This window comes from Macrotis lagotis, chromosome 6 (assembly GCF_037893015.1).
Source record: "Macrotis lagotis isolate mMagLag1 chromosome 6, bilby.v1.9.chrom.fasta, whole genome shotgun sequence".
NCBI lineage: Eukaryota > Metazoa > Chordata > Mammalia > Peramelemorphia > Peramelidae > Macrotis > Macrotis lagotis.
Genome location: NC_133663.1, coordinates 68177337 through 68185630, shown reverse-complemented (window position 1 = coordinate 68185630; position 8294 = coordinate 68177337). Strand labels below are relative to the sequence as shown.

The window sequence follows — 8294 nt, the reverse complement described above, 5'->3', positions numbered from 1 at the left end:
AGAACCTATGGTACACATTTCTGAGCCAAGTCATCTCTACTATCGGTCCTCTGAATCCCAAACAGCTCTTCTGACCTCTGACACCAGGTTCTCCTCCTCACACAATGACTGTAGAGATCAATGTGGTGAGTATTCACTAAAGCACAGGACAGGACAGATTAAATATCTTTCCCTCACCATCACCACTCTTTAAAACATACTCCTTAACACCCTAAATCTTGGGATCTGGATTTGTAACCAATACCACACCAAGAAAGCAATCTCAGGATGGAGTGTGAAATGGTGGTGATATAAAAACAAAGGACTTCAATTCAAAAAAAAAAAAAATAGCCCTAGCCATAGGCTTACAAATCTAAATCTTAAAGGGAAGACCAAGGACAACTCCCTCATTTTACCAATTGAGAAAAAGTTAAGTAACTTGCACAAGCTCCCACAAGGTAGTAATGGCAGAGGCAGGACTAAAACCAGGTCCTGCAGCTCCAAACCTAGCCCTCCTTCACCTTGGCCAGACAGCCTCCTCCCTGGTCTGCCTCAAGGCTTGAGTTTATTAACAGACTCTTAGAATTGGAAGGGCCCCTGGGGTCATCTAGTACAGCTCTGGACCTGAATGCTAAGACCACATTGGAAGGCCTTGGCAATGAAAGGCTAATTAACTATTCCCCATGGGCTTCCCCAGCTTCCTTAATAATTCCCTTGCCTGTCTATCACTTCTGTGCAGCACTGGGGCCCAATCCCTGAATCTACCTGAAATAGCTCCAGCACAATAGGTTTGAAGACCACAAGACGCTCCCTTTCCAAAATCCCTCTGGATTCTGGTGGAAAGTGGATCTGCTGCCTGGGATGAGGGGGCCGGAAGCTGCTCCCACTGCACCCGAGGCTGTCGGGGTGAAGAGAAGGGCAGGGACCAGTGGCCGGGTTATCAGGCAATAACAAACTCAGCCTCCAAGCACGCGACTTCCAGCAATGCAAGGAGCTTCCTTTGTTTTGGGAAAATAAGGGCAGCAAGAGGCCTCCCCCAACACATTGGCCTTGGGAATCATCCCACACCCCAGACACAAACAGGACAGTCTTGGTAAAGGAGGGACAGACCAGAAGTTTGAACTTCAGCTCCTGTTTGCTTTTCCTTTTCCACTATTTCCTTGGTTCAAGAGCCACTATGGGGGCACAGGTGACAGCCTAGTTCACCATTCAGGATCTTCATCCCTCTTGACCCTCCTGTCTGGCCTATACAACTCCTCCAATGGCCCTTCAACCATCTCCTTTCCCACACCAACCAGATGGTTTTGGCCTGGGATCAAGGGTTTCCTACTCTGTCCTCATGATTCTGGATACAGCCAGTTCTTGAAGTAATAATGCATCTTAGAGTGATGGGGGAACACTTGGGATATAGGATTATAATCATGCTATGCAACCCTAGCAGTGCCGTAAAGCCTGGTCCAGGCAGGCTTCAGTGCCTAAAGTCCATGGAAAGTACAATTATTAAATGGTCACCACAACAGAGCAACATCACCTGAAGCAGATCTTTACTTGTACCAGGGATCATTAGTTCAGAAATGATACTAGGTTCATGAAATAACAATCATATGTGCTTTGTAAACTTTAAAATGCTATAAAAATGCCAGCTGTTGTAAAAGTTTGTTATATATGGTATTGTAAAGATCTCAATAGTCTAGAAAGGTGATGATCAGGCAGAGAACTTTAGAGTTAAGCCACTTAAAGAATAAAAAAAAAATACCTAACAATACCCAGAAGCCTAGCTCTGTGAACGTTAAGAAGGCCCAGTTTCTTAAGAGTCATATGTAGACCAAAGTCTTGAGGACAGTCATTTTCTCCAGTAGCTGTGAGTAGGAGGTATTGCAAGTCCCACATGGGCCTTTCCCAATGATAAACTGAGGATGTTGGGCACCATGAGCCTTTTTCCTTTCCCTGATCAACCAGAAAACCCAACTCTCCCCCTCATGGTCTAAAGCTTCAAGCCCCCTCAAAGACTGTGGTTTGCTTATGAGGGAGGGTTATGGGAGTGGGACTTCCCCCTCCCCAGGATGCCTTCGTGCCAGAGGAGAAGGAAACAAAATAAGCAAAATAAAATTCATAGAGCGAGGCAGTAATTACTATGTGGTCAACAAGAGGCTGCTCTTCAGGCCCATCATTATGTGGCTAAATTTAACGCCCTACGCAGCCGGGGGAGCCGTGCGCCCTGGGCACCGCATGTCCACACAGACGCCGGCTCCGCCACCTTCGCCTGCTCAACAGCCGCCAGGGCTGCCAGAAAGCAGGTCACAATTTTTTTTATAGTCTGTTTACCAAGATGCTGTTTTTATTGCCGAGGTTTCTCTCATTTTATCTCTTTTTCCTTCTCTCCTGAACAGTCTGGGCTGTATTTTCTGTCCCGGGTTTTTTTGGTTCTCCCTCTCTCAGTACTATTTTCAGAACTCTAATTTTATATGGTATGTCCCTATTTTTTTTTTTTGGTAAATATTTGCCATGACTAAGCCAGGCACATCCAGTTTAAAAGACTCCCATTCCACAAAACATCAGACCTTTAATGACATGCATCTCATTAGCCTGCTCCATGAAAAGGGGTATAGAAAAAAAAAGTGACTAACAGACTCTCTCAATTTTTATATCTACAGAAACATATATTTACACATGTGGACAAACTGAAAAGTGACATTCTGAACTCTATATGGGGCCATAACAAGGGCCACTTGATTCAAGCCAAAGACCTCAAGAGCAGTTTCAGGGATGAGAGGCTCTCAGGTTGTCAATAACTATTGGTCAGACCTGGACAGCTCCAACAAGGGCAGGCACAACTGGACCAGTTTTGGATCTCTAAAGCATTATCAGAACACTAGGGTAATGAGCAGAAAATGTGAGAATGTCTCATGCTTTTAAGGTTCTAGACCATTAGGAAGGAAAAAAAAAACAAATAAAGATGAAGACAAAGGAAAATACCCATATTGCTTCCTTCCCACAACTGATTATAAGGAAAAGGAACCAAAGCAATTATTGGAGTTCCCTCAGAAAACAACATTCAAGGCCCCTCAGACAAAGTTCTACTTCCCCATCTTGTCTCTTGACAGTTCCCTTGGAGGACTACTCATGATGACTACTAATGATGACTTTTGTTCTGGATAGAAATGGAATTACAACTAAATCTAGTTAATAACTCAACAATATTTACCCATGAGGGTGATGAGCAACCTTGATGGGCTTGTACATTCCATCAGTGCAAACAATCAGGGACAATCTGGGGCTATCTGCAATGGAGAAAACCATCTGTATCCAGAGAAAGAACTGTGAAGTTTGAACAAAGACCAAGGACTATTACCTTTAATTTAGGAAAAAAAACTGTTATCTCATAGTCTGATCTTGGTATCTCTTATACTTTATGTTTCTTCATTAAGGATATGATTTCTCTCTCATCACATTCAATTTGGATCAATGTATACCATGAAAATAATGTAAAGACTGGCAAATCGCCTTCTGTGGGGGGGGGGTGGAAGGAGGGAAGTAAGATTGGGGGAAAATTGTAAAACTCAAAATAAATAAAATCTTTAAAAAAAAATTACCAATGAAAATCAGGATACCTCTACAAATTGGGACCATATGATGACTTCAGATAAACCCTTACCCATCAGAATTACTGGTAACTCCAAAGATTATGAAGTAATTAAAGGATGTAGGTCCACATTTTTATTCACTGTGAAACTGAGAATACAACTCAACAATCAATTTGGTCCTTCTTTATCTTGGCCAGTTCCTAGGGACTGAATGCCCTGAGAGCTGGTTTCTCCTTCAAGACATGTCATATATGACCACTCTTTAAAAAAGGTCTTCTTCACTTCAGCCCCCCTTTATCACTCCCACACACAGCTACACCATTAGAAAGCTACCCTAGAGCACTTATTCAATATAGGCTTCAAAGGAAAACAACAGCTAAGTGAGCTACTGAAGATGATTTCAATCAGTTGCAGCGATGTTATTGAAATGTTCAAATTGCTCTCTCCTTCCAAAATTTATGAAAAAGCATACTTTGTCTAATTTCAGTCTCAGTTCATGACCTATATCTTCTGGGAAGTCTTTCTTTAAAAAAAAATAAAATGGTACATTTTTCTTTTTACACAATCAATATGTACCCACACTAGAGTATATTCCCCTCAAAATAAAAAAAAAAATGTAAAAGGTTAAGGACTACCAAGAAAGAGAACAGAATCTGTACCTCTACAGCATTAGGATGACATCCTCCAATTAACCTTAAGTTCATCTCAAGTAATATCAGACTTTCTCTCAAGATAAATAGTTACTGGGGTGGCTAGGGCAGTGGATAAAGCACCAGCCCTGGAGTCAGGAGTACCTGGGTTCAAATCCAGTCTCAGACACCTAATAATTACCTAGCTGTGTGGCCTTGGGCAAGCCACTTAACCCCATTTGCCTTGCAAAAACCTTAAAAAAAAGATAAATAGTTACTTATGAATGTGTTATATAAAAATGATCACTAATATTTATAGAGTGTTTACTATGTTCCAGGCACTACGCTAAGCTCTTTACAATAATGAGCTCATCTGATATATGCAAATGTATACAGTATTCATGTTCATCTGGTTTGTTTTTCCTATTTGAAAATTTCAGAAGTATATTTAATTTAAAATATATTTTATAATTTAATATTAATATATATGTATGTATGTATATATCCCCACTGTATCTACTACTTCTCAAAGATGCTCAATCAAGTTAATCTGGTGATATTGGTGATGGTCCCTCCATAATAAATTTAATCTACATGAGGAAAAATGCCAATATATTGGCCCACATAGTAATAATAGCAAACATTTATATAGTGCTTTAAAATTTATGAAGAGAAACAGATAAAAAGGACATTTAAGTCCTTTCTATGTGCTAGTCATTCTGCTAAGCACTGGATATACACATTCAAGCAAAAAAGACAGTCCCTCAAGAAAATTATATTCTAATCTAAAGGAAGAAGTCAATAAATAAAAGGGACTTGGAAAATGGGGGTGGGGGGGGATATGAAGGGTTCATAAGGGAAACCAAGGAGGCTGGAGAATGGAAAATTCCAGAGCCTGAAGACAGCCAAGGTTGAAAGGAATATGTCCTGGCATTTCCTAAATGATGGTTTGTCCAGAACGACTATAACCTGGTGGGTAAAAAGGAAGAAGGATCTATATGTGCAAAAATATTTATAGTAGCCCTTCTTGTGATGGTAAAATGTTGAAAATTGAGGGAATACCCATCAACTGAGGAATGGCTGAACAAGCATGGCATATGAATATCATGGAATGCTCTTGTGTAATAAGAAATTATGAAAAAGGCAAGATTTCAGAAAAACATGGACTCATATGAACTGATGCAAAGTGAAATGAGCAGAACTAGAAAATAATGTAACACTGAGTAATGATCAACTTTGAAAGGTTCTTTTCAGCAACACAATGATCCAAGACAAGAACAAAAGACTTGAGAAGGAAAATGCTTTCCACATCCCGATAACTGATGGACTCTGAATACAGATTAAAGCATATTTTTTCAATTAATTTATTCTTATATGTGATTCCCCCCCTTTTAATCTGCCTCTTATAAACCTGAGACTAATACAGAAATATATTTTACATGATAGCATATGTATAAACTATATCAAACTGCCTACCATTTTCAGAAAAGGGGAGGGGAGAGAAAGTTGGTATTCAAATATTGTAAAAATAATGCTAAAAATTTTGATATGTAATTGGGGAAAAATAAAATACTATTAAAAATAAATTTTTTTAAATGGTGGTTTGTGTCAGAGACTAATCAGAATAAAGGGTTGTACAGCAGAGGCATCACCAGGGTGAGAGATCAGGAGAGTAAGAAGTGGAACCAAGAGGGTTTACATGCAGCATCTCATTTGACACTCTTAACTCTATTGGTATATTCTACAAAAAGTATTATGTCTAAATATTTTATAACTAAAGAAATCCTGTCTCAGTGAGATCAATGACTTATATGCATATGGTGACACTGCTAATAAGTTTTGGAGGTAGGATCTGAACCAATGATTCTTGTGACTCCAAGTCCAGGGCTCTTTCCATACCATTACTCTTAATCATTCCATCAGTCAACAAGTCCTTATTAAGTGCTTACTGTGGGTCTGTAAAAAGTTCTGAGCACAATGTCTTGCACATAGCAGGTTATATACATCCTCTCCCCCCCCCCCATCCCTACTCCCCCCTCCTCAGGCTCTGGGCTAGAGAAAAAAGGAGACAGCTGTTGTTCTGATGGAACTTCCATCCTTCCAAGGAAGGCCGCATATGTAGCTCATGAGTAATGTGCATGCACAATATGATAGATACCCAATAATGCAAGGCAGTTCAATATGAGGTCACAAGGAGGAAAGTCAGGCCACCAGCAGGCAGGGGAGAACGTGGGACTTGAGATGCATCATGAGGCAAAGATGAGGAAGGGGTGAACTCTAAGAATAAGGAGCAGTCCCTGCAAAGGCACAGAGAAAGAACAGGGCAGGCCATGAGGGAAAGCCTGTTTGTCTGGACCATTAAGAAAAAGGGGAAAAAAGCAGTGGGGGGGGGGGGGGAGGCAGACTGAGAAGTTTAAAGTTACCCTGGAGACAACAGGGAGTCACTGCAGGTTATTAAGCTGTGGAAGTATGGAGTCAAACCTGTGCTTTCAGAAGCAAGGACAACTAGGAGAGAGGAAAAAGAAGATGCAATAACTGAGCAAGAGAAAATGAAGATCTAAACTGAAGAGGGACCATGAAACTAAAAGGAAAGGGGGAAATCTGGGAGGGAAAGGAGGGGAGTGACACAGAAGGAATTTTCTTCTAAACACATTAAGTTTTCAATGTCTATAGGCTGTCCATAGGAAGAGAAGCATCCAGAGGCAGGTAGTGATAGGAAACAGAAGATCAGGAGAAAGACCAAGGGCAGCTACACATACTTTGGGGTCATCTGCCTAAAAATGAGCACTGGAGTCATAGAAGTTAATAAATCACTAAGACCATGTAGAGAGAAGGGCCAGGGCAGAGGCCAGGAGAATGCAGCTAGATGTCTGTATCTTTATTCTAGGAGGAAGAAAATGTCATTAATAAGTAAGGTGGGGAACCAAAGAAATCCAGGCAGCTCAGGTAGTCACCCATTTTACAAAGAGGAACCTGAAAGTACCAGGGTTGTCAGGAATTGCACCAAAGATGATACAGGGAGTCTTTTTAGGAACCTGAAATAATTCTAACTCCCAATTTATATTACTATGTCATACCTAACTTTCCATAGAGAATACAACTCTTAATTTTATTTTTTTACTTAATAAAATGAGCATTTTCATAATATAGTAAATAAAAAGATGATTGTACATGAAACTGCAAATTTACTAATCACACAATTAACTATTCCTTTCAAATATATAATAAAATTACTGTATAAATTTCTTTTTATTCTTTTTTTTTTGTGTCCTCTTTCCCCCACCTTACAGATGGCTACCAGTAGACAAAAACAGATGTGCGTATATGCATATATGTATTATGTATTTGTATGTTTACATATATATATATATATAATTATTCTATATATTCTTCTATTTATAAGGGTTGTAACACTTACAGTAAGTCAGCCAAGGATGCCTGAGTGGTAACTGACCTGGGAGAATTAATACAAACTCTCCCTAACTCAGGGCTATCCAAAATGCAGCCACGGGCTGCATGCAGCCCACAATGTGATTTTATGCAGCTGTCTGTGGGTTTACTAAATACTTTAGTAAATGAAGCCGAGCTACTGCAGAGCTCTCACTAAAAATGGCAAAGCAAAATATATTGTCTATTGTTTCAATAAAAACTTTTAAAAATAAGATTGGACAGCCCAAGGAAATCCCAAGGAAAATCTTGAAGTGCTACCTAGTGCTTTCATGAGAAGCACTTTTTTTATTTTGCAGGAAAATGATTATAATACAAAGCTGTAAATAAAAACTTGTACCCAACTGGGAAATCAGTAAATAAATCATACTATGTTAATGTAATGAAATATTACAGTACTATAAGCTATCATAAATGTGAAGAATTCAGAGTATGATGTGATGTAATGAAGAAAGCACCTAAAGATCCTTATATACAATTATAACAACATAAAAAAGTTAACATGTAGAGGCCACTAAACTTCAGTCAAACACAATGATCATATTTCCAAAGGTAAAAATCATTTCATTGCCCCTTTCTGTTAATGACAAATTAAACTGTTTTCAAAGAATGTGTTTTATAAAGAGATTGGTGTAGATATTTGTCAAGAAATATC

General features: G+C 39.4%; 1 protein-coding gene across 6 annotated transcripts in view; it reads right to left on the bottom strand.

Annotated features, from left to right (window-relative positions):
- NHEJ1 (non-homologous end joining factor 1) overlaps positions 1-8294 on the bottom strand; it is a 135641-nt gene that overhangs the window by 62994 nt on the left and 64353 nt on the right. The gene's annotated exons all lie outside the window — the stretch shown is intronic.